General features: G+C 36.1%; 1 pseudogene; it reads right to left on the bottom strand.

The window, feature by feature from the left end:
• Nucleotides 1–20836, bottom strand: part of LOC124102675 (E3 ubiquitin-protein ligase RNF114-like) — a 36073-nt pseudogene extending 15237 nt beyond the window's left edge.
• Between the last annotated feature and the right edge of the window lie 5197 nt (nt 20837–26033).

Here is a 26033-nt window from a genome sequence, read left to right on the forward strand (position 1 = left end):
TTTTTCTTTGGAAGATCTATCCAGTGATGAGAGAGGTGTACTAAAGTCACCCAGTATTATTGTGTTTGGTCTTTTTTGGTTTGTTTGTTTTTGAGAAAAATTTATTTGACATATATGGATGCCCCATGTGCTTCTTTATCCCTCTTCACTAGCTTTGGTTTGGGATCTACTTTATCTGATATGAGGATGAAAACCCCTGCTTATTTGTGTGGTTCATATAAGTGGTACCTTTTTCCTAGCTTTCACCTTCAGTCTATGGATGTCTTCCTGTGAGATGAGTCTCTTGAAAGCAACATATTATTGTTTTGTTGTTGTTGTTTAATGCAACCTGTAAGTCTATGTCTCTTAATTGATGAGTTTTGGCTATTCACTTTCAGGGTTATTATTGCAAAAGAATTTGTATTCCTAGACATTTTGGTTTATTTTAGGCATTTAATTTGACTTTTTTTTTTCCTTTGAGTGGCCTTTCCCTTAGTGTAGTCCCTCCCTTTGCTGATTTTCATTTTCTTTTTTAATTTTTTCCTCCTGGAATATTTTGCTGAAGATGCTCTGTAATGCAAGCTTTCTCACTGTAAATTCTTTTAACCTTTTTTTGTCATGAAAGGTTTTTATTTAATCATCAAAACTGAAGCTTAATTTTGCTGTGTATAAGATTTTTGCTTGGCATCCATTTTTTTTTCTTTCAGAACTTAGTATATGTTGTTGGATCTCCTGGCTTTGAGAGTCTGGGTTGAAAAATCTGTTGAGAAACAAATTGGTCTCCCCCTATATGTGATCTGATTCCTGTCTCTTATGGTCTTTAGGATTCTATCCTTATTCTGTATGCTAGGCATTTTCATTGTAATGTGCCTTGGTATAGATCTGTTGTAATCTTGTACATTTGGTGTTCTGTAAGCCTCTTGTATTTGACTTTACAATTCATTCTTCATGTTTGGGAAATTTTCTGATATTATCTAATTGAAGAGATTGTGTATTCCTTTGGTTTGAATCTCTGTGCCTTCCTCTATGCCAATAACTCTAAGATTTGGTCTTTTGATGCTTTCCTATAATTCCTGGTTTTCCCGTTCATGGTTTCTTATCATCTTTACTCTGTGGACAACTTTATTTTCCAGATTGTATACTTTGTATTCATTATCTGAAGTTCTGTCTTCCAAATGATCTAGTCTGTTAGTGATGGTTTCTGTTGAGTATTTTATTTGCTTTATCGTTTCCTTCATTTCAAAGATGTCTGATTTTTTTCCCCAGAATCTCAATCTCTTTATTGAATTAATATTTTGCTACCTGTATTTGCTCCCTTATCTCTTTGTTGGTGTTATCAGTGGTTTCCTGCGATCAATTTTTGAGTGATCAATTTTGCCTACATCTGCTCATTTAGGTCATTCTTTAATTCACAGATAATTTTAATTATATATATTCTGAACTCATTCTCTGACATTTTATCAACTGTGCTGCCCATGGATTCTGTTATCGTAGAATATAGTTTGGGGCACTTTCTTTTGTATTTTTTTTTATGTTGTGTGTTCCTTTCTTGCAGGGCAGATCTGAGGTATTACAATTTCTACCTTATAATCTTGTAGTATCTGTGCAGGTTATCTGTACCTCACCTTGGTATTGGGCTTCCAGACCCTGACAATGTGCCCTGATGGATGATACTGCAAATAAAGATGCTGGCAGAGATAGCAGAGGTAACTCAAAATAGCAAGGGAGGTGCCCCAAGGTGAATGAACTCTCTTTTAGAGATAGGGCTGAAAGGGTGGAACTTTCAATGGTTTTATGATGACTCTTCTGAGATGCAGCTTCTTCTAGGCACTGTTGTTGCAAGGTGGAGGCTACTGTGTGGGGAGGGCTGTGGTGATGGCTGCAGTGTCCCAGGAGGGAAATGGTTTAGACCTGGGCTTCCAGGTGGGTGGGGGCAGGGTGCAGAGCTGGGCCTACCCTGGGCCTGGGATCCCACACTGGTGACAGGGGTGATCCTTGGATGGGGGCTGAGCTCCAGCATTGGTCTGCCTGTCAGTGCAGCAGACCCAGTACTACCCTGGGCCTGGACTCCCAAGCAGGTCAGCAGAGGCCTTGGCCTGGATGCTGCATAGGTCACTGGAGGCGGTCCTGGCCCCAACCTGAGCCTGGGCTACCACAGAGATGGTGGGGGCAGTTCTGGGCTAGGGCCCAGGCTCTGTAATTGTTTTTAATCAATACATATATAGAAGTACACACTGAATCCCATTATATGTATAGGTACTATTCATTCATAAGAATATAGTAAATTCTTCTTATTAAAAATTACTTAAACATATATGGATTCAATACCATAATCAAAAGGTATAGAGAGTTACAATTTGTAAAAAAAGAAAAAAATTAAGACCCAATATGTACTGTTATTCAAGATATCCACTTTAAATTTAATGTTGAAAGGTAAAGGAATGGAAAAAGACATTACATGCAAATTTGGTAACTAAAATAGAGTGACTGGGTAAAATCTTTAAATTAGGGGAAAAAACTTGTCCCATAAGACAAAAAGTCATCATATGATGATAAACAGTCAATACATCAAGGGGTAAATTATAAAAATAGACACACTATATATCAAGGCATTTAAGCATAGAAAAGCAAATAGAACAGAAAGACAGCAAACATATAAAGTAGGGCACTTTGAACCCCTATTTTTTAATCATGTATAGATAATCCAAAAAGAATATAAAGAAAAAGCAAGTTTAAATAAAACTATGGATCAAGCACAACTAAGAGACATACACGAAAAAAAAAAAAAAAAGATTATACATAGCCAGGCATGGTGGAGCATGCCTGTAATCACAGAAGCTAGGAAGGCTGAGGCAGGAGGTTTGCCAGTTCAAAGCCAGCCTCAGCAAAATCGAGGTACTAAGCAACTCACTGAGACCCTGTCTCTAAATAAAATATAAATTAAGGCTGGGGATGTGGCTCAATGGTTAATACCACTTAGTTCAATCCCTGGTACAAAAAAAAATATACATTCTTTGTGAGTATATTACAGGTTAAAACATATTTTAATTCTTAAATAAATCTTACAAATTAAAATAAATCATACCAATTACTGCCACAATGGAATGATGCTATAAATAAACAACAGAATGATCAGAAAATTCACATGTGGCAATGTAATAACACATGGCTGCATCACAAAGACACTATTTGTATATTAAATATGTAGGAACAATTTTTTTTCTTTAACAGAAAAAAATCCATTCTCCCAATTTTTCTGAAATTTCTAACCTTTATATTAACAAGTCTCTATTTTGGAAAGAAACATATATTGAAAATGTTTCTCTATTCTAAAAGATTTTGTACTCAAGGGAAAAAAAGCACAATGTTAAATGAAAGCTGGCCTTTCCCATCATAGTCATGTATTAATGAGGGCTGCTGAGGAAGCACTTTCAAATGGGTCAGCAGTACTTATCCTGGTATCTTTTGTTTTTAAATGGACCTACTATTGCAAGATTTTTCTTTAACATCAGAGATCTAAATGTTTACATGACATTTGAGTTTTAAATATTAGCTTAAAAACATAATCAGAAGTAGTACACACAAAAAAAAGAAAAAAAAAGAAGTTGATTCCTCACAATTCTAATAGCAAAGGTTAAAAGGAATTCAGTGGAGACATGTCTTTTCAGCAAATGTGTCAGATCAATTTGATACTCATATTAAAAAATACCCATACTCACTAAAGTATCAGAAAAACTAATATGATTAACATATTTAAAGCTAACAAGGGAATGCTTTCACTTTTACATCAGGATAGGGAAAATCTGTTTTTATTACTATTTATATTCAACATTGAACTTGAGGTTGTATTGTATAGAATAAGTTGAGAAAAAAATAAAATAGATCTAATTAAGTTTGAATAAATGAAAAGTAAATCCATCTTTATTCATATCATGACATGACTTTTCTTAAAAAATTTATGGATTCCACAAATACATACTAGCAACAATAAATAAGTATAACAATATAGCAGGATACAAGATCAACATACACACAAAAAACTGTTTTTATTTCAATGAACAATTAGAACATTTCAACAGAGGTACATTTTTAAAACTACCCTAATAAAATATATCAGTAGACATCACTGAAACAACAACAACAACAAAAAAAAAACATTATTGTAAGACACTAAATATTGAAAAGGTTTCTAAACAAGTTGAACTATTGTTACAATACTAACTTATCAGAATTTCAGCATTCATATTTTATAAAAATCATTATGTTCATTCTAAGGTTCATATGAAAAGCAAATTACCTAGAATGTTCAAAAGAACTCTGAAAGCAGAGAACAGAGTGGGATAAGTCCTATTACTTGACTTTGCTATAGCTATAGAATTTCAGTTTACAAGACTGAGATATTGCCAACCAAACAAAAAAAGATCAGTGAAAAAGAATTGATAGTTCAAAAATTAAAATTATTAGACAGTGAGGAAGAAAGGAATGAAATTATTGTGACCCTGCGATAGACAAACTCTTCTTACATAAAATATAAAAACTTGATTTATAAAATGTTATCAAATTAGATTTGTCAAAATTAAGATCTTTTGTTTTGCAAAAGTGTAAAAATGAAACCAATTCATTTGTATAATTAATGTGTTAACATTTGTAATAATAAAAGGACACACTGTAATAAGAAAAAATAGACTTTTAAGAGAATAAGGAGACAAGCAATATATAGATAGTAGCTACAATTTCCATAAAGTCATAAAGGAATTCATACATTAAAAATAACACTCTAAACTCAATTATAAAATCATACTGAATTAAAAATATTGAAAGGATTTTAACTTCATTCACCTCATCAATGAAGTATGATTTCTTTTTTTTTTTTTAATTTTTTATTGTGGGTTGTTCAAAACATTACAAATTTCTTGACATAGCATATTCCACACTTTGATTCAAGTGGGTTATGAACTCCCACCTTCACCCCATACACAGATTGCAGAATCACATCAGTTACACATCCATTGATTTACATATTGCCATACTAGTGTCTGTTGTGCTCTGCTGCCTTTCCCATCCTCCACCCTCCCCCTCCCCACCTCTCCCCTCCCCTCCTCTCTCTCTACCCCCTCCACTGTATAACCCTGAGGGTCTCCTTCCATTACCATGCAATTTCCCTTCTCTCTCCCTTTCCCTCCCACCTCTCATCCCTGTTACATGTTAATCTTCTTCTCCTGCTCTTCGTCCCTACTCTGATCTTAGTTACTCTCCTTATATCAAAGAAGACATTTGGCATTTGTTTTTTAGGGATTGGCTAGCTTCACTTAGCATAATCTGCTCTAATGCCATCCATTTCCCTGTAAATTCTATGATTTTGTCATTTTTTAATGCAGAGTAATACTCCATTGTGTATAAATGCCACATTTTTTTTATCCATTCGTCTATTGAAGGGCATCTAGGTTGGTTCCACAATCTTGCTATTGTGAACTGTGATGCTATGAACATCCATGTAGCAGTGTCCCTGTAGCATGCTCTTTTTTAGGTCTTTAGGGAATAGACCAAGAAGAGGAATAGCTGGGTCAAATGGTGGCTCCATTCCCAGCTTTCCAAGAAATCTCCATACTGCTTTCCAAACTGGCCTCACCAATCTGCAGTCCCACCAGCAATGTACAAGTGTACCCTTTTCCCCACATCCTCGCCAGCACTTGTTGTTGTTTGACTTCATAATGGCTGCCAAACTTACTGGAGTGAGATGGTATCTTAGGGTGGTTTTGATTTGCATTTCTCTGACAGCTAGAGATGTTGAGCATTTTTTCATGTACTTGTTGATTGACTGTATGTCCTCCTCTGAGAAGTGTCTGTTCAGGTCCTTGGCCCATTTGTTGATTGGGTTGTTTGTTCTCTTATTGTCTAATTTTTTGAGTTCTTTGTTCCCAGGGTGTAGGCTCCCTATTTACCTCTCTTATTGTTTCTTTTGCTGAGAAAAAAATTTTTAGTTTGAGTAAGTCCCATTTGTTGATTCTAGTTATTAACTTTTGTGCTATGGGTGTCCTATTGAGGAATTTGGAGCCCGACCCCACCGAATGTAGATTGTAGCCAACTTTTTCTTCTATCAGACGGCGTGTCTCTGATTTGATATCAAGCTCCTTGATCCATTTTGAATTAACTTTTGTGCATGGTGAGAGAAAGGGATTCAGTTTCATTTTGTTGCATATGGATTTCCAGTTTTCCCAGCACCATTTGTTGAAGATGCTATCCTTCCTCCATTGCATGCTTTTACCCCTTTATCAAATATAAGATAGTTGTAGTTTTGAGGATTGGTTTCTGTGTCCTCTATTCTGTACCATTGGTCCACCCGCCTGTTTTGGTACCAGTACCATGCTGTTTTTGTTACTATTGCTCTGTAGTATAGTTTGAAGTCTGGTATCGCTATACCGCCTGATTCACACTTCCTGCTTAGCATTGTTTTTGCTATTCTGGGTCTTTTATTTTTCCATATGAATTTCATGATTGCTTTCTCTATTTCTACAAGAAATGCCGTTGGGATTTTGATTGGCATTGCATTAAACCTATAGAGAACTTTTGGTAATATCACCATTTTGATGATGTTAGTTCTGCCTATCCATGAACAGGGTATATTTTTCCATCTTCTAAGATCTTCTTCTATTTCTCTCTTTAGGGTTCTGTAGTTTTCATTGTATAAGTCTTTCACCTCTTTGGTTAGGTTGATTACCAAGTATTTTATTTTTTTTGAAGATATTTTGAATGGAGTGGTTGTCCTCATTTCCATTTCAGAGGATTTGTCGCTGATATACAGGAATGCCTTTGATTTATGCGTGTTGATTTTATATCCTGCCACTTTGCTGAATTCATTTATTAGCTCTAATAGTTTCTTTGTAGAGCCTTTTGGGTCTGCTAGGTATAGAATCATGTCACCTGCAAATAGTGATAATTTAAGTTCTTCTTTTCCTATTTTTATGCCTTTAATTTCTTTCGTCTGTCTAATTGCTCTGGCCAGTGTTTCGAGAACTATGTTGAACAGAAGTGGAGAGAGAGGGCATCCCTGTCTTGTTCCAGATTTTAGAGGGAATGCCTTCAATTTTTCTCTGTTCAGAATGATGCTAGCCTGAGGCTTAGCATAGATTGCTTTTACAATATTGAGGTATGTTCCTGTTATCCCTAGTTTTTCTAGAGTTTTGAACATAAAGGGATGCTGTACTTTGTCGAATGCTTTTTCCGCATCTATGGAGATGATCATATGGTTCTTATTTTTAAGTCTATTGATGTGGTGAATAACATTTATTGATTTCCGTATATTGAACTAGCCTTGCATCCCAGGGATGAATCCTACTTGATCATGGTGTACAATTTTTTTGATATGTTTTTGTATCCGATTCGCCAGAATTTTATTGAGGATTTTTGCATCTAGGTTCATTAGAGATATTGGTCTGTAGTTTTCTTTCTTTGAAGTGTCTTTGTCTGGTTTAGGTATCAGGGTAATGTTGGCCTCATAGAATGAATTTGGAAGTTCTCCCTCCTTTTCTATTTCCTGAAGTAGCTTGAAAAGTATTGGTATTAGTTCTTCTTTAAAGGTTTTGTAAAATTCTGCTGTATACCCATCCGGTCCTGGGCTTTTCTTAGTTGGTAGTGTTTTGATGGTTTCTTCTATTTCCTCAATTGATATTGGTCTGTTTACGTTGTCTATATCCTCCTGACTCAATCTGGGCAGATCATATGACTTAAGAAATTTATCTATGCCTTCACTATCTTCTAATTTATTGGAGTATAAGGATTCAAAATAGTTTTTGATTATCTTCTGTATTTCTAAAGTGTCTGTTGTGATATTGCCTTTTTCATCCCGTAAGCTAGTAATTTGAGTTCTCTCTCTTCTTCTCTTCGCTAGCATCACTAAGGGTCTGTCGATTTTGTTTATTTTTTCAAAGAACCAACTTTTAGTTTTGTCAATTTTTTCAATTGTTTCTTTTGTTTCGATCTCATTAATTTCAGCTCTGATTCTAATTATTTCTTGCCTTCTACTTCTTTTGCTGTTGTTTCGCTCTTCTTTTTCAAGGATTTTGAGATGAAGTATGAGATCATTTATTTGTTGGTTTTTTCTTTTTTTAAGGAATGAACTCCAAGCAATGAATTTTCCTCTTAGAACTGCTTTCAAGGTGTCCCATAGATTCCGATATGTTGTGTCTGTGTTTCCATTTATCTCTAAGAATTTTTTAATTTCCTCCTTGATGTCTTCTATAACCCATTGATCATTCAGTAACATATTGTTCATTCTCCAAGTGATGTATGCTTTTTCCTTCCTTCTTTTATCCTTGATTTTCAGTTTCATTCCATTATGATCAGATAAGATGCATGGTATTATCTCTACTCCTTTATATTGTCTAAGAGTTGCCCTGTGACATAATATATGATCTATTTTTGAGAAGGATCCATGTGCTGCTGAGAAAAAAGTGTAACTGCTTGATGTTGGGTGGTATACTCTATATATGTCAATTAGGTCTAGGTTATTAATAGTGTTATTGAGTTCTATAGTTTCCTTATTCAACTTTTGTTTGCAAGATCTGTCCAGTGGTGAGAGAGGTGTGTTGAAGTCTCCCATGATTATGGTATGGTGGTCTATTAGACTCTTGAACTTGAGAAGAGTTTGTTTGATGAACATAGCTGCACCATTGTTTGGGGCATAAATATTTATGATTGTTATGTCTTGTTGGTGTATGGTTCCCTTAAGCAGTATGTAGTGTCCCTCTTTATCCCTTTTGATTAACTTTGGCTTGAAATCTATATTATTTGATATGAGTATGGACACTCCTGCTTGTTTCCGAAGTCCATATGAGTGATATGATTTTTCCCAACCTTTCACCTTCAGCCTATGTATGTCTTTTCCTATCAAATGCGTCTCCTGTAGGCAGCATATTGTTGGGTCTTGTTTTGTGATCCATTCTACTAGCCTGTGTCTCTTATTGGTGAGTTTAAGCCATTAACATTTAGGGTGATTATTGAGATATGGGTTGTTCTTCCAGCCATATTTGTTTATTTATGTTACTAAACATGGTTTGTTTTCCTCTTTGATTATTTTCCCCCCATTTACTGTCCTACCTCCCACTGTTGGTTTTCATTGTTATTTTCCATTTCCTCTTCCTGTAATGCTTTGGCGAGGATGTTTTGAAGAGATGGTTTTCTAGCTGCGAATTCTTTAAACTTTTGTTTATCCTGGAAGGTTTTAATTTCATCTTCCATCCTGAAGCTTAATTTCGCTGGAAACACAATTCTTGGTTGGAACCCATTTTCTTTCAATGTTTGAAATATGTTATTCCAGGATCTTCTAGCTTTCAGAGTCTGTGTTGAAAGATCAGCTATTATCCTGATTGGCTTACCCCTAAATGTAATCTGCTTCCTTTCTCTTGTAGCTTTTAAAATTCTCTCCTTATTCTGTATGTTGGGCATCTTCATTATAATGTGTCTAGGTGTGGATCTCTTATGATTTTGCACATTCGGCGTCCTGTAGGCTTCTAGGATTTGGGATTCTGTCTCATTCTTCAAGTCTGGGAAGTTTTCTCGTATTATTTCATTGAATAGACTGCTCATTCCTTTGGTTTGGAGCTCCGTACCTTCCTGTATCCCAATGACTCTTAAGTTTGGTCTCTTAATGTTATCCCATATTTCTTGGATGTTCTGCTCATGGTTTCTTAACAGTCTTGCTGAGCTGTCTATGTTCTTTTCAAGTTGAAATACTTTGTCTTCATTGTCTGATGTTCTATCTTCTAAGTGTTCTACTCTGCTCGTAGTATTCTCAATTGAGTTTTTAAGTTGGTTTATTGCTTCCTGCATTTCTAGGATTTCTGTTTGTTTGTTTTTTATAACCTCTATCTCCCTGTATAGTTGATCCTTTGCTTCCTGGATTTGTTTGCGCAATTCATTGTCGAAGTGATCTTTCATTGTCTGATTTTGCTGTTTAATGTCTTCCTTGATACTCCAGATCATCTGAAGCATGTATATCCTGAATTCTTTATCTGACATTCCATCTGCTGCAGATATTACATCTTCTAACGTTGAGTTGACCTGCATTGCTTGTGGTCCTTTCTTTCCTTGTCTTTTCATACTGCTTGCGTATCTTTCCTGCAGGCGCGGGCGGCGGCTCTGTTCTCTCCTTATTCCAATTGGGGTGTCGTGGCTACCACGCCGGCAGGTCACTGGGCCTGTTCTGGGCGCTGGCGGTGGCTCTGTTCTGCCCCTACTCCAATTGGAGTGACGAGTGTACCACACCGTCAGGCCACCAGGCCTGATCCACCGGTCGGTTGCAGGTTTGCCTACCCTGCAGGCGCGGGCGGCGGCTCTACTCTGCCCCTACTCCAAATGGGGTAACATGTCTGTCGTACCGGCAGGCCACTGGGCCTGTCCCGCTGGTCAGTCACAGATCTGCCCACTTTTCGGGCACGGGTGGAGGCTCTGCTCTGCCCCTACTCCAATTGGGGTGTCGTGACTACCCCGCCTGCAGGATGCTGGGCCTGTTCCTGGCACGGGCGGCGACTCTGCTCTGCCCCTACTCCAATTAGGGTGGTGTGTGTACCACGCCGGCAGGCTCCTGGGCCTGATCCGCCGGTCTGTCGCAGGTCTGCCTACCTTGGAGGCGCGGATGGCGGATATGCCCTGCCCCTCCTACCACGCCTGCGGACCCCTGGGCCTGATCTGCAGGTTGGTCACAGGTCTGCTCACCCTGCGGGCACGGGTGGCGGTTCCGCTCCGCCCCCACTCCAATTGGGGTCACGTGGCCATCACACCGGCAGGGCCTGATCCGGGCATGGGAGAAGGATTTGCTCTGCCCCAACTCCAGTTGGGGTGTCGTGTGTACCACACTGGCAGGCCACTGGGCCTGACCCGCCAGGCTGTCACAGGTCTGTTTACCTTGTAAGCGCGAACGGCGGCTCTGCCCTGCCCCTCCTACCACGCCCGTGTACCACTGGGTCGCAGGTCTGCCCACCTTGCGGGCGCAGGTGGCGGCTCCGCTCTGCCCCCTCTCCAATTGGGGTCACGCGGTCACCACGCTGGCGAGCCGCTGGGCCTGCTCCGGGCGCTGGCGGCAGCCCGGCTCCTCCCCTCTGGCTCGACGACAAATTGAGGAGACTGGGGTGTCTGTGCCTCACCCCCCCTACCAGGAGACAAACTGTTTCTGTCGCCGCTGGTATTGATGAAGTTCTCTCCTCCGCCGCTTTCTGATGACATCAGATCTCTGCCATGTTGGTATCCTATGCGAATGGCAGCATTTCCTTCCCCTTGCCGGGCAACCAAAGCAATGGGTGAGTCCTGACCGGCCCTCAGCAGGACCCGGACCGAGAAGCAGTTTCCGCAGGCTCCTAGCCCCGGGCCAGGGAAGTTCCGGGAGCCGGAACTCGGCCGCTCCGTGCTCGGTGTAAGCTCCTATAAGTGTAGGCTCCAAGAAGCAGTCCCCGCGGGCTCAGTTCCGGGAGCCGGAATTCGGCCGCTTAGTGCTTGGTGTATGCTCTGATAGGAGCAGGGTCCAAGAAGCAGCCTCCGCAGGCTCCGCAGCCCTGGGCCATGGCGGTTCCGGGAGCCGGAACTCGGCCGCCCCGCGCTCGGTGTTCTCTCCGATAAGATCAGGTTCTAAGAAGCACCCAGGCACTGAGCCCTAGCAATCTGTCTGCAAGCCGCAGGCGAATGGCAGCCTGAAATTACCTGTTCTATGGCTGAATGAGCTGCGGTCAGTCGAAAACAGGGATGGTGACGTCAGCTTTCCAACATGGTGGCTGCTGGCCTCCTCTGTGGTCTGACCGGTGTGGAGAACCGAGATGGACCACTTCCTTCCCCCGTCTCGAACCCAGAATTCAGCCCTGAGTACGGTGCTTGCACGGTTGGCAGAAACTGCAGCGCTGTATCCCTGCATCGCTATCTCCTCGTTTCCCAGCGCGCGCTGCAGACTCTAGCCGTGGGGCGATTTCTGAAGTATGATTTCTATACAATCACATGGAAAATATTTATGATTATCAGTCATTAGTGAAATTTAATTAAAATTTCAGCTACTTAATATTATACAGCTGCAATTAATGTCTGAAATCAAAATGAAAAACATAGTTTTCCTGAAGATATGAAACAACTGGAACTCTCACATACTGATGGTAACGTAATAATATACTGTTTTGGCTAATGAGGGTTTCTTTAAATACACACTCACCATAAATATCTATCCAAAAGAAATGAAAGCAGATTCTACGAAAAGACTTATACAGTAGTATTAATAACAGTTTAATTTCAGGTAGCCCAAACCTGTAAATCACACAAATGTCCATCAAAAAGGTGAATGAGTAAGCACATTTTGGTATATTCATGTCATGAAATATTAAATAGTACTAAATATTAAAGTATTAAATAGTACTAAAACAAAAACAGTATAGAAACAAACAGAAATAAGCTATATATATTATATATAATATAAACATATATGAATAAATACATAAACCTAAATATATATGAATATAATCATATATTTGTATATATGTAAATTAATCATAATTCCTTTATTTTGTAGGAAGTATTAATGAACTTTCAATATTCCCTAGAAGTTGGAAATAGTTTCTAGTCCCACAATGAGAATTTGATTGTTTTTTTTTAATTCAGAAACATGAATGTGGAGGACTTATAACTTTAGTTCTATAGTTTCAGCCCCATGACAAAAGAAAGCACAAGACTTAAAATCATTGGTCAGGATCTTGAATAGCTCTTCTCACTTTTACTGAGCAAGTATAGTTTCTCTTCATTAACAAGCTGAGCAACAACAAGCAAAAAAGAAACATGAAGTTTCCTTATCATATTTTGTATATACAGGTAGGTATATATACACATTACATATACAGAGATTTCTTATAGGAATTTGACTTATTCATTTGTGGGAGTAGTTAAACAATGTCTGTAAGGCCATTTTCTTTATAGTAGATGTTGGGAATTGAAATCCACAACATACAGCAAGAACAAGTGGATATTCTCAAACATAAATCGGAACCCACCAGAATGGTCTAGAACCAGTATGCTGTTGACTTTAACCATGTGGAAGACAGACCCTTTGTCAAAGAGCTAAACTATATTCTAGAACTTCAATTATAAAATTTCAAAGTCTATTAAGCTATGGGCCAAGAGTAAATTCATGAAATTTAAAACTCATCAGTATACACAGAGTTCACTCTTTCCTACTAGGCAGGGAATTCTTATTGATTTGAGCTCTGAATGGAAAAAAATAAAATAAAATCAAACAAAAAGACTAACACACCAGATTTGCCATTGTCTCTTACCTTAAAGAAAATGGATCTCTGTATACTACTAATCCACTTACCAAAATCATGAAGCAGCCAGAATATGAAACCATATTTCTTATCATGCTGCCAATAATAGTTATTCGATTTAAGTAAATAAAAACAAAATGAAGATCAAAACCCAAAATTAGTAGTTAGTAAAATTAAATTTAGAAAAAGAGAGCCACAAAGTCTTTACAGAGCCCCATATTCAGTACAGGGTACCAAGAATTACACACCTCAGCCTCGAGTGACAAAGAGGTACACTTTACAGGTCACAAAGACTGGCTGGCTTTCTTGGGGGAATCCAGTGGACATTTTCGTAGATCATCATTTCTCAAGAAAACATCTGACTCACAAAGATATAAAAATGAACATGTGTTAAATATTTTATTTAATTAATTAACGAGAAAAATGATAAGGGGTTATAACTAGTTCAAAGGGGATTCCAAAAAATACATTTTTGAGTCAGAAATATTGACAAGAATGTGAAAATGACCCAAAACTCATCTGTTAGTGCACAAGTGCAAGATTAAGAAAATTACTCCTCCCACTTACAGTTCATTTTATGTTTATGTAAAATAAATTAGTTGCTTTTTTTTTTTATTGCTGTCAGTTATCAGCCACTGACAAGGTTACAAAGACTTTATAGACTCAAAGTATACTGTGAAACAGTGCTGTGAATGAAGGATATGGATAATAGGCCCCAGGGAGGGAACATCCCTTACTGTTCCCCTACCTTCCCTCCTTCCATGCTCTAAATTAACCCTGCCACCCAAAATCCTCCCATGACCTGGCCTTGCCAGCCAAAAGGCCCACCCAAAGTAACTAATTCCTACCTAGCTCAGCTAAGGCCCTAAAAAAAACAGATCCTCATAGTAGCCCACTGCCATCCATCCCCACCACAACCCCTCTTTTACTAAATAAAAACCCCCATACTTGTACTGAATAAAGCATGGCTTTATTCTTTTTATTTTTTGTATTATCTTTCATGTGCTTTCAGTGAATAGTGCACAGTTTATTATGGAAGCACAGGTTTTATACTACAGCCATACAGACTATTGCATCACTGGACCAAATCTGTGATATTTACAGAGTAACAAACTAAGGGTAACAGTAATTGATGTCTTATCAAAGCCAATTACTTTTTGAGTTAAAAAGATATTTTTCATACATCTATGAGGTTTGCATGTATTGAAGATTTTAATTTTCTATATGATATTAGATATTTATTATTTCATTAAGGATGGTGGAATTTGCCAATTTATATTTGTTTTTAATCTCTCCTATCTGTCCCATTGGTTTCTTTGTCTATGTGTATGCCAATATAATAAATTTTGATTACTATATTATTTTGGCATCTTTTGTCAAAAAGAATCATTGAATTCTTATAGTAAATTATTTTAAAAAATGATTTATACAGTTTCAATTCACATAAAATTTATATATATATATATATATATATATTAATATATATATATATATATATATATATATATATATATAAAGGAAAAAAATATATATATATTTCCTTAATAATGAGGCCACAGCCAGTAACTTAGCATGAGTAGAAAAGAGTAACACTTTCTTATTTCCCAAAATTACATGACTTACTTCTCAAATTAGAGTTTCCTATATTTTGTCAAAAGTTCTAGAGTTGCTGGGCACAGGGGCCACACACCTCTAATACCATTTACTTGGGAGGTGGAGGCAGGAGGATCAGAAGTTCCTAGCCAGCTTAGTCAATTTACAGAGACCCTGTCTCAAAATAAAATAAAAGCTGGGTGCAGTGGTGCGCACCTACAATCCCAGCAGTTCTGGGACTGGGTCAGCAAGATCACAAGTTTGAGACCAACCTCAGAAATTTAGCAAAGCCCTAACCAATTTAGTGAGACCCTGCCTCAAAATAAAAAATAAAAAATAAAGCCCTGGGGATCTGACTCAGTGGTTAAGAGCCCCTGGGTTCAATCCCTGGTACCAAAAAATAAATTTAAAAAACTAAAAATAAAATTGAAAAGGCTGAGATTGTCACTCAGTGATAAATGGCTTCTGTGTTTAATTCCCTAGTAAAACACACAAACACTCAAACACACACACACACACACACACACACACAGTAAAGAAAGAAAAAAAAAGAGCTAATAGAGCTATTTCAATGGTGCCTCAAACCCTCAAATGAAGAAATAAGGGATCCGTAAAACTCACCTCACCTTAAATAAATGCCCTAAGTCCTGAGAAAGTTTCCACTCTGCTCCCAAGGTCTATTGATACATTGTTACCTCTTTCATGAAATACAGGAGAAATTTTTCCCATTTTCAAAATCATAGTGATGTGTCCTGTGTGTGTGTGTGTTACTCTGTATGGACAAGAAAGATTCCTATGATCCTCCATGTTTACTGGTATAGGAAAAAAATTTATAAAGATCAAACTTAAATATTCATTCTTTAATTTCAAGTCCTTGAAAAAGGAGGACAAATATATTTATTTATGGCAGGAATGAAAGAAAATTTACTAAACCCAAAAGTGAGACATGTTTGTGTTTCTTATTATTTCAGAGAGCATAAGATTAAAACTTTAAAAGCCAAAGCATGTTTTAAAAAAGTAACTTCAAATTTGTCTTTGTCTTTCTTATATAACCTCAAACTTAATAACATACTAAGCAAACTCTTTTGTGATCTTATTTTTTGTGATAGACTATATTTTTTTCAGTACTTGCCCAGCATTGGAAAATATCTAGATAATACATTTGAAAATAAATCAATATTTCTAGATCAGCCACTTTGGAAAGTAGAAAAAAAGTTTGCAGTCTCATCAGAGAAATCACTAAGGAGTAAATATGTAACAACTATTCGTCAGATTAATAATTTTAAGCATGAGATATTAGTCTCAGCCTTTTTATACCATTCTATTAATTTCTTAACTTGATGGTTACTAGAAAAAAATGAAAAAAAATATTTTAATACCAATGTGTTGATTTTGCATTGAATAGTTGTCACTATATAGTTCAGTAATCAATTTAACATTTGAGGTATAAGCATTTAAGTTCAGAATATTGTTAGCTTTCATTTGCTGCTCAAAAAAAAAAAAAAGACTAAAACCTAACAATTTTAAACAGTATAAATGTATTGTCTTATAAGTTTTCCAAGTGGAATTTATAGGAGGCAGCTGCCTGCTGAAATCAAGGTAGATATCTTATATCCAGGTCTCTTATGTAGAGGCCTGTGGGGACATTTTTACTGCTAGAAATCAATTCTTTGCAGTTGTAGTGCTAAGGTCCCTGTTTCTTTGCTGGCTGCCAGCCACCCCATTCCCAGCTCCTTAAAGGGCTCATCATCTTGCCCTGCCCTTTCTCTCTTTTTTTTTTTTTTTTTAAATTTTTTATTGTTGGCTGTTCAAAACATTACATAGTTCTTGATATATCATATTTCACAATTTGATTCAAGTGGGTTATGAGCTCCCATTTTTACCCCATATACAGATTGCAGAATCACATCAGTTACACATCCATTGATTTACATATTGCCATACTAGTGTCTGTTGTATTCTGCTGCCTTTCCTATCCTCTACTATCCCCCCTCCCCTCCCCTCCCCTCCCCTCCCCTCCCCTCCCCTCCCCTCTTCTCTCTCTGCTCCCTCTACTGACATTCATTTGTCCCCCTTATATTATTTTTCCCCTTCCCCTCACTTCCTCTTGTATGTACTTTTGTATAACTCTGAGGGTCTCCTTCCATTTCCATGCATTTTCCCTTCTCTCTCCCTTTCCCTCCCACCTCTCATCCCTGTTTAATGTTAATCTTCTTCTCCTGCTCTTCGACCCTACTCTGTTCTTAGTTACTCTCCTTATATCAAAGAAGACATTTGGCATTTGTTTTTTAGGGATTGGCTAGCTTCACTTAGCATAATCTGCTCTAATGCCATCCATTTCCCTGTAAATTCTATGATTTTGTCATTTTTTAATGCAGAGTAATACTCCATTGTGTATAAATGCCACATTTTTTTTATCCATTCATCCATTGAAGGGCATCTAGGTTGGTTCCACAGTCTAGCTATTGTGAATTGTGCTGCTATGAACATAGATGTAGCAGTGTCCCTGTAGCATGCTCTTTTTAGGTCTTTAGGGAATAGACCGAGAAGGGGAATAGCTGGGTCAAATGGTGGTTCCATTCCCAGCTTTCCAAGAAATCTCCATACTGCTTTCCAAATTGGCTGCACCAATTTGCAGTCCCACCAGCAATGTACAAGTGTACCCTTTTCCCCACATCCTCGCCAGCACTTGTTGTTGTTTGACTTCATAATGGCTGCCAATCTAACTGGAGTGAGATGGTATCTTAGGGTGGTTTTGATTTGCATTTCTCTGACAGCTAGAGATGGTGAGCATTTTTTCATGTACTTGTTGATTGATTGTATGTCCTCCTCTGAGAAGTGTCTGTTCAGGTCCTTGGCCCATTTGTTGATTGGGTTGTTTGTTCTCTTATTGTCTAATTTTTTGAGTTCTTTGTATACTCTGGATATTAGGGCTCTATCTGAAGTGTGAGGAGTAAAGATTTGTTCCCAGGATGTAGGCTCTCTATTTTAAATGTTATTCATCACATCAATAGACTTAAAAATAAGAATCATATGATCATCTCGATAGATGCGGAAAAAGCATTTGACAAAGTACAGCATCCCTTTATGTTCAAAACTCTAGAAAAACTAGGGATAACAGGAACATACCTCAATATTGTAAAAGCAATCTATGCTAAGCCTCAGGCTAGCATCATTCTGAATGGAGAAAAATTGAAGGCATTCCCTCTAAAATCTGGAACAAGACAGGGATGCCCTCTCTCTCCACTTCTGTTCAACATAGTTCTCGAAACACTGGCCAGAGCAATTAGACAGACGAAAGAAATTAAAGGCATCAAAATAGGAAAAGAAGAACTTAAATTATCACTATTTGCAGATGACATGATTCTATACCTAGCAGACCCAAAAGGGTCTACAAAGAAACTATTAGAGCTAATAAATGAATTCAGCAAAGTGGCAGGATATAAAATCAACACGCATAAATCAAAGGCATTCCTGTATATCAGCGACAAATCCTCTGAAATGGAAATGAGGACAACCACTCCATTCACAATATCTTCAAAAAAAATAAAATACTTGGGAATCAACCTAACAAAAGAGGTGAAAGACTTATACAATGAAAACTACAGAACCCTAAAGAGAGAAATAGAAGAAGATCTTAGAAGATGGAAAAATATACCCTGTTCATGGATAGGCAGAACTAACATCATCAAAATGGCGATATTACCAAAAGTTCTCTACAGGTTTAATGCAATGCCAATCAAAATCCCAACGGCATTTCTTGTAGAAATAGAAAGAGCAATCATGAAATTCATATGGAAAAACAAAAGACCCAGAATAGCAAAAACAATGCTAAGCAGGAAGGGTGAATCAGGCGGTATAGCGATACCAGACTTCAAACTATACTACAGAGCAATAGTAACAAAAACAGCATGGTACTGGTACCAAAACAGGCGGGTGGACCAATGGTACAAAATAGAGGACACAGAAACCAATCCACAAAACTACAACTACCTTATATTTGATAAAGGGGCTAAAAGCATGCAATGGAGGAAGGATAGCATCTTCAACAAATGGTGCTGGGAAAACTGGAAATCCATATGCAACAAAATGAAACTGAATCCCTTTCTCTCGCCATGCACAAAAGTAAATTCAAAATGGATCAAGGAGCTTGATATCAAATCAGAGACACGCCGTCTGATAGAAGAAAAAGTTGGCTACGATCTACATACTGTGGGGTCGGGCTCCAAATTCCTCAATAGGACACCCATAGCACAAAAGTTAATAACTAGAATCAACAAATGGGACTTACTCAAACTAAAAAGTTTTTTCCCTTTCTCTCTTTGAAGCAACCACAGCCCAAGGGCAATTTGCACTTCTGAATCCTGACTTATGCTATCCCTTCTGCCTCCAGCTAGAGAAAGTTCTCTTTATCTGAGGGCCTACATGATAAGATTGGATCATCTACTTCCCCCTTCCCTGTTAAGAAGGTAATTTTAAAATTTAATGGTAGTTACCATATTCTAGGAAGAGTGATTGGTGGGAATAGGAAAAGTTCATCAATGTTACAGATAGATAGCAGTGAGAAATTCTGATGTAACATCACACAGTAGGATAGTTATATAGTATAACAATTATATACTGTATGTTCCCTAAAGCTAGAAGAAAGGATTCTGAATGGCTTCAAGAAAGGAGTTTTAATGTTTTTACCATAAAAATGGTAAATTTTTAAAGAGATAGATTGGTTTACCTGACTTAACCATTATACAATATGTACACATATTGAAATATCACAGCACTGCAATGAATGTTTTTATTTTTATGTACCAGTTAAAAATGAACAAAACAATTACATTTTTTTTTTACCAAGATCCATTGTTTGAACCCAGTTTTGATCATTAACCAATGCAGACAAGCATAAACACTCTCACATGCACCCATATAATAAATATAAGTTACTGAAACATAAGTTTTAAAAAAGTCATATTTCCATATTTTACACAGCAAAGTACATTCACATATTCATTTTTGTTTCATATTTTTTCTCTGTTTTATTTCATTAAAATTTTCTTTAGAGTTTGCTAAACTGATTTCATAACCAACTAATAGGTTGTCTATGGTTTGAAAAAACTAATTCTCCTTAAGAGACTGCAGGTTAAGATATGATGATGCTGTGCTGCTCTCACTTCAGGAGCATTTATCTGTAGCTCTCTCAAGTGTGAACCGCAACTGTAAAAACTGAAGGCCTTGTCTCCTGTCCCATCCTGAGCCACTTTTTCAAAGATAATTTTCCAAAAGATAACTTTTTTTTTATTTGGTACCTGGAATTGAACAAAGTTGTCTTTTTTCCAAAGATAACTTTTTGCTCTTTCCTAGTATATCAGAATAAACAGTTCTCACTCCAGTTTTGCGAATCAGATAAAAGTCAAAAGTTCTTATTTTCTTGAAAACACTTTTTCCCAAAGTATTCTTCTTCCCAGAGCTGCATCACCAATGTATATCATGAATTGCCATACTTCTTACTTTTAAATATAGCTGAATTTCCCCTTCTACCAGCTCCAAATGTGCCAATAACCCATTTCAACTTAACCATTTCCCTCATTCTCTCTTGCTGGAAGTGTACCCCAGGGCTCCAATTTATATGTTAACCAGAAGCCTATTCTATCTAATTCAATTAGGAAATGAACACAATTAGGAAAAGAATGCACTGGAAAACAAAGCAGATGATTCTGAAGCCAGAGGAAGATTGAACAACTCAATTTAGAAAATGGAAAAGAACCAAGAAAAAACAATTTACCCATGTGCAATTCAACACCATACCAAAGAAGATACAGGCAAAGATCCTCCTTGGGGTCACCACTGGTGCCACAGTTTGGAATGACATCACAGCTGCTGGTACTCAAGGAATCTTTCACTGACAACAATTCCTGTAATTCTTTCAAAGTCAATATTTCCGGTCCAACTGAATTCAGATGCTGTGCAGCAAGAGACTCCATGGTATTTACTTTATTAGAAGCAATTAATATTTTTCTCTGCACATTTTTACTTTTTAACATAATTATTTTGATGTATATTTCTTTGGCAATTCTTTATCTACTTCTCTTTCTTTGTCTATGGGCTTGATATGCTTGTCTCTCCTTCTCACTCTCCTTCTCTTCCTACTCCTGCTGTTCTTTCTCCTTTACTCTCTCCAGTCCTATTTTTGTTTTTTTCTTTTCCTATCTTTAATTTTCTCTTTCTTTCTTTCTTTCTTTCTTTCTTTCTTTCTTTCTTTCTTTCTTTCTTTCTTTCTTTCTTTCTTTCTCTCTCTCTCTCTCTCTCTCTCTCTCTCTCTCTCTCTCTCTCTCTTTCTTTCTTTCTTTCTTTCTTTCTTTCTTGTACCAGGAATTGAACAAAGGGGTGCTTAACCATTGAGGCACATCACCAGCCTTTTTATATATTTTATTTAGAGACAGGGTCTTTCTAAGTTGCTTAGGGTCTTGCTAAGTTACTGAGGTTGGCTTTGAACTTGCAATTCTCCTGCTTCAGCCTCCAGAGCCGCTGGGATTACAGCCCCACTGCACCCAGCCTTTGTCTTGTTTTGATTTCATATTGTTTTCATGCTAATCAAAGCTTCTGTCATATTTTAGATAGCAAAATTAAAACTATATTAGCTAAATAAATAAATTAAATGCACTAACAAATGTGGAAATAGAGCAGGGAAGTGAGTTGGGGAGGCAGGACCCTTCACTTGAGGCCAATTGTCTTAGAGCATGTTTTTCTCAGGACAAGTTTCCAATAACTCTGCTATAAATTCAAACTAGAGAAGGATGTCTCAGTTCATTTTGCTTGGGATTCCACATTTTTTTAGTAACACCTTAGCTTGTATGTTTATGCAATTTGGTTATTTAGCACTCAAATATTTTCTTTCTTTCCTAAATATAATTATCAGTAATAGAAGCTAAACACGTCTCCTTGTCTGTCCTTCATTCTGTCACAACCATTGTGCACATTCTTTCTTGTTATTTCAGCATCATTTCTATCCTTTTCTGTATTCTCCCTACCTTGCCCTGGAAAATTGTGTGAATGATATTTGCCTAGAATACTTTGCCATCTGATTTCCAGTTAAGATGCTGTCAAAGGAAGATACACGAACTCTGGAAGACAGGAGGAAGAAAGCCATTTCTTTTTTTTTTTTCTCCTATGGCAGTAGCAGACAGATGTTGAGCTGACAGCAGACAACAGGCCTGGGGTTTGCTGTGGGTTCCCTGCTTCACTGGTGAATCACCCACCATGGCGCTATAGGCAACAAAGATCATTAGCAGCATTTTTCTGTGATTGATGCATGCAAGGAATTGAATATCATTAACAATGCCAACCTCAATATTATCAGTAATATGAATGAAAGAACATCAGTAATTTAAGCATAGAAGAGGGAAGTCAGTTTTCTTCTCACAAGTTTGAAATGTTTGATACATTTTACTTAGGTTTTGACAGATTGTTAAATAATTCAACTCTGCCAATCTATGTTTGTAATCTAAACATTAAACATTAGTTAATGTGTAATGCAAGATAATTTTTAGAAATTATAGAGTATATATATATATATATATATATATATATATATATATATAGGCAAAGGGATTTAACCCAAGGTTACTTTACTTTTGAGCTACACTCACAGCCCTTTTAGTTGCTTTTTTTTGTTTTAATTTTGAGACAGGTTCTCACTAAGTTGCAGAGGGGCTTGCTAAGTTGTTAAGCCTGGTCATGAACTGTGATTGACCTGCCTTCGCCTCTTGAATCACTGGGACTATAGACATGCACTACTGCACTCAGCAGATCTGATACATTCTTCATGATCAATTTAAAATTTCAATTTAACAATATTTAAAATGGGGAAATAGAAACTCTGAAATAGATTTCCAGTGTTAGTCAAAATTCAAATATTGTTAATGTGAATTAAGATTGCCAGCAATATAATATCAATGCAAAACAATAGTTTCTCCATGCTTTTCTTTCTTTCTTTCTTTCTTTCTTTCTTTCTTTCTTTCTTTCTTTCTTTCTTTCTTTCTTTCTTTCTCTTTCTTTCTTTCTTTCTTTAACAAATATCAGTATTTGTAAAAATATACTATTATTGTCAGCATACAAATACTGTGAATAAGCAGAATGTTATAATTTTCCTCTAGTCATTAATATTTAGTTAAAATTTAAAGGGTATGTATGCTGCCAGTGGGACTGATGTTACATTTGGTTAAGACCATCTATTTTTAAAACAAAAGCTATAATATAGTCATATTACTCACTAGGTTACATTTTAATTCACAAAAAAGGATGATTTTCAAAAGAAATAGCCTCAAAATATGCTACTATTTCATTCTGTTGTTAAATGAAATTTACTTTCACATCAATCAGAAAATTCTATCAACATGTATTCTCTCTTTCTATATGATTTTACTTGAAAAAGATAAATAATCACCCCAAATTTTGAGTATTTTAATCATAGAAAGAACTAGTACATAATAATTTTTATATTTCATATTTCAGCATTTCAAGGATGGACTCAAACAATGTAAAATTATTAAAACATAATTTTTAAATATTTTATTAGTTGTTGATGAGCCTTTATTTATATGCGGTATTGAGAATTGAACACAGTGCCTCACACATGCTAGGCAAGCACTGTACCACTGAGCTACAACCCCAGCCCTTAAAACATAAATTTAATATCCCCGTCCTTTGGAAATAGAGACCTACATGGGAAGCTTTTTTTTTTTTTTTTTTTTTTTTTGCTTTTGCTAATAAAACTCTATTTTCCTGGAAGGTTCTAAAGGCTCTGAGGCAGTGCTTGGATTATAAAAGTATATTGAAATCCAATATCAATTTATGGGTTGTTTTTTCACATACTGTGTTACCCTTAGAAACACTTTAAGAATATTAAGAAGTTTCAAGGCTAGTCTACAGGAAGGTTTTTTAGGACTTTGATGAATATATTCATAGCAATTTTAAGAATATTTTAACTTTAATTCACCATTATTTGTAGAATTAATAATTTTAAGTTTTAACTTTTTTGTGTGTTAAAACCAAACATACTTCACATAGGAATGCAGTATGCTAGTAATGCCTTCTCTATGCTTATGAACAAAACACATCACAGATTTTTCATATTCCTGGCATATGGTAATTTTTCAAAAAATGTTTGAGCAAAGGAAAGATGAAAACAATAATCTCTTTATTATCAATTCCATTACAATAGCTTTCTGTTTATATAATGGACTGCAACTCTGTTAATACAGCTTTCAATTTTTTTTCTTTAAATTTCATCTTGAATATGAAAATACTTTATTCATAAATGAAACTTAATTCTTATGTTCTCACAAAGTTCCTTTTATTTCCTTTAATTATCTGTGAATCTGTGTTTCATACCACACAGTGTGAAAGATGTTTTATCCCAAAGCACAGTTTGGATCAGACTTTCAGTAACTTCATATTATTTATTGAATGATGTTTTCATTGATAATTTCCAGTAATTTTCTTGAAATAATTGAGACAATTTATGTTTTTATAGTTTTCTCCCTTTCTTCTCCTATGCACTACTCTCCTGTAAGACAAAACAAATAAAATTCCCCTAAATATATATTGGAGAAGTTTGGTTTGCTTCTGGTTTTGCCTCCGTATGTTAACCTCAGCTCTCTCTTTTTAAGGAACTGACAGTCCTCTCATGTAAAAGCTGTCAAACGCCTTACTGATAATCTCTAAATACTTATCTCTAATATCACTTTTTTCTTAAAGATTTCTCTAGATTATTGTCTTTATCCTTAAAATCTATGACACATATTTTAATTTTGTATTATATATACTTGTTAATATTGACAAGTTTTGTGTCTACAAAAGATGACAGAATATCATGTAGTATTTAAGTATTTGAAGTATTTAATGCAATCAAGATAATTATATTTCTTATTTGGGAATCATAATTATCCTGTTTTACATCTACTAATGAAAGAGAGAAAGAGTATATATTTAATTAATAAAAAGAGAGGTAAGGTAATTTGTTTCTATAGTACAGACATAATTGTCCTAAAACAATTTTAACTTGAGGTTTCACAAGTTAGAGAATATGTGCAGAAAAAGAGACATAAAATTCATCACAAATATTATAACTTACTTCTAATTTTTAGTTTGTTTTCTATGTATCCTTAGCAGTTTTGAGACAGTCCAGCAGCCTGTGGCTTCTTTGTGTGATTTCAGATTCTCTCTACTGAGAATTTATTGGGGTATGCATGATGTGTTCCTTACTGATTCTCAAGCTAAGAAAACTTTTTTTTTCTCCCCAAATTAAGTCTCTAGATGTTTATGCTCAATACACTAGTTTTTAGCAGCATGAGGCATTTAAATTAATTTATATGCATTAACTTAAATTGAGTTAAAATGTCCTTCTTCAGTCACACTGGTCTTTTTACAAGTGTGCTCAAGACAGCCAGATATAGAACATTCAATATTTGTAAAAATGCTATTTGACAGTGGATAACTTATTAAGTGGACACCTTTCCAACTACATTTTTAACACTATTATCAAGGCTCTCCTCTATGGAATGTTGTTTTTAAGGCCATTCATTTTACTATTGCATTGTACATGATTCATGAGCTTCTAAGGACACAAAAACTGAGGATTCTGCTTTTCAAAAATAACTTGTTTCTAAACAAGTGGGTTCACTATTTTTTCACCACTTCCTGGTAGAAAGAAAACACAAATTCTTCTGATTATATTGCTATGATTTCAGATAAGGGAAAATAACGTTTTTGCAATTTGTAATTTAGAACACCTGTGATTTTATTTTTGTCTAGAGAGAAAGTGAAGATGACAATACTATGAATACCAATGACTTTTAAAAAGTTTTGCTTATTTCTAGTCAATGAAACTTGCTTCTTTACAAATGTGCTAGCTTAGCTCAAAGAGATAGACCATAAATCAGCATAGTAAAGCCTCTGACAAATTACTTTGATGATATATTAACTAAAATTTTATAAATTTAGAGATTGTTATGTAGATATTTTAATAGGGGAGTTTGACATAAATTATTTTATTCTCACAGTAATATTTCATATAATTTTAATTCTTATATTTAAATGCATATGCAAACAGGTTCAGATTGGGTAAAAACTTATGATATGAAATATACATGCAGTTATGAACAATGAAATACAGAACTT

Source organism: Marmota monax, unplaced genomic scaffold (genome assembly GCF_021218885.2).
Source record: "Marmota monax isolate L192 unplaced genomic scaffold, Marmota_monax_Labrador192_F-V1.1 WCK01_AAM20220418_F8-fsc00002, whole genome shotgun sequence".
NCBI lineage: Eukaryota > Metazoa > Chordata > Mammalia > Rodentia > Sciuridae > Marmota > Marmota monax.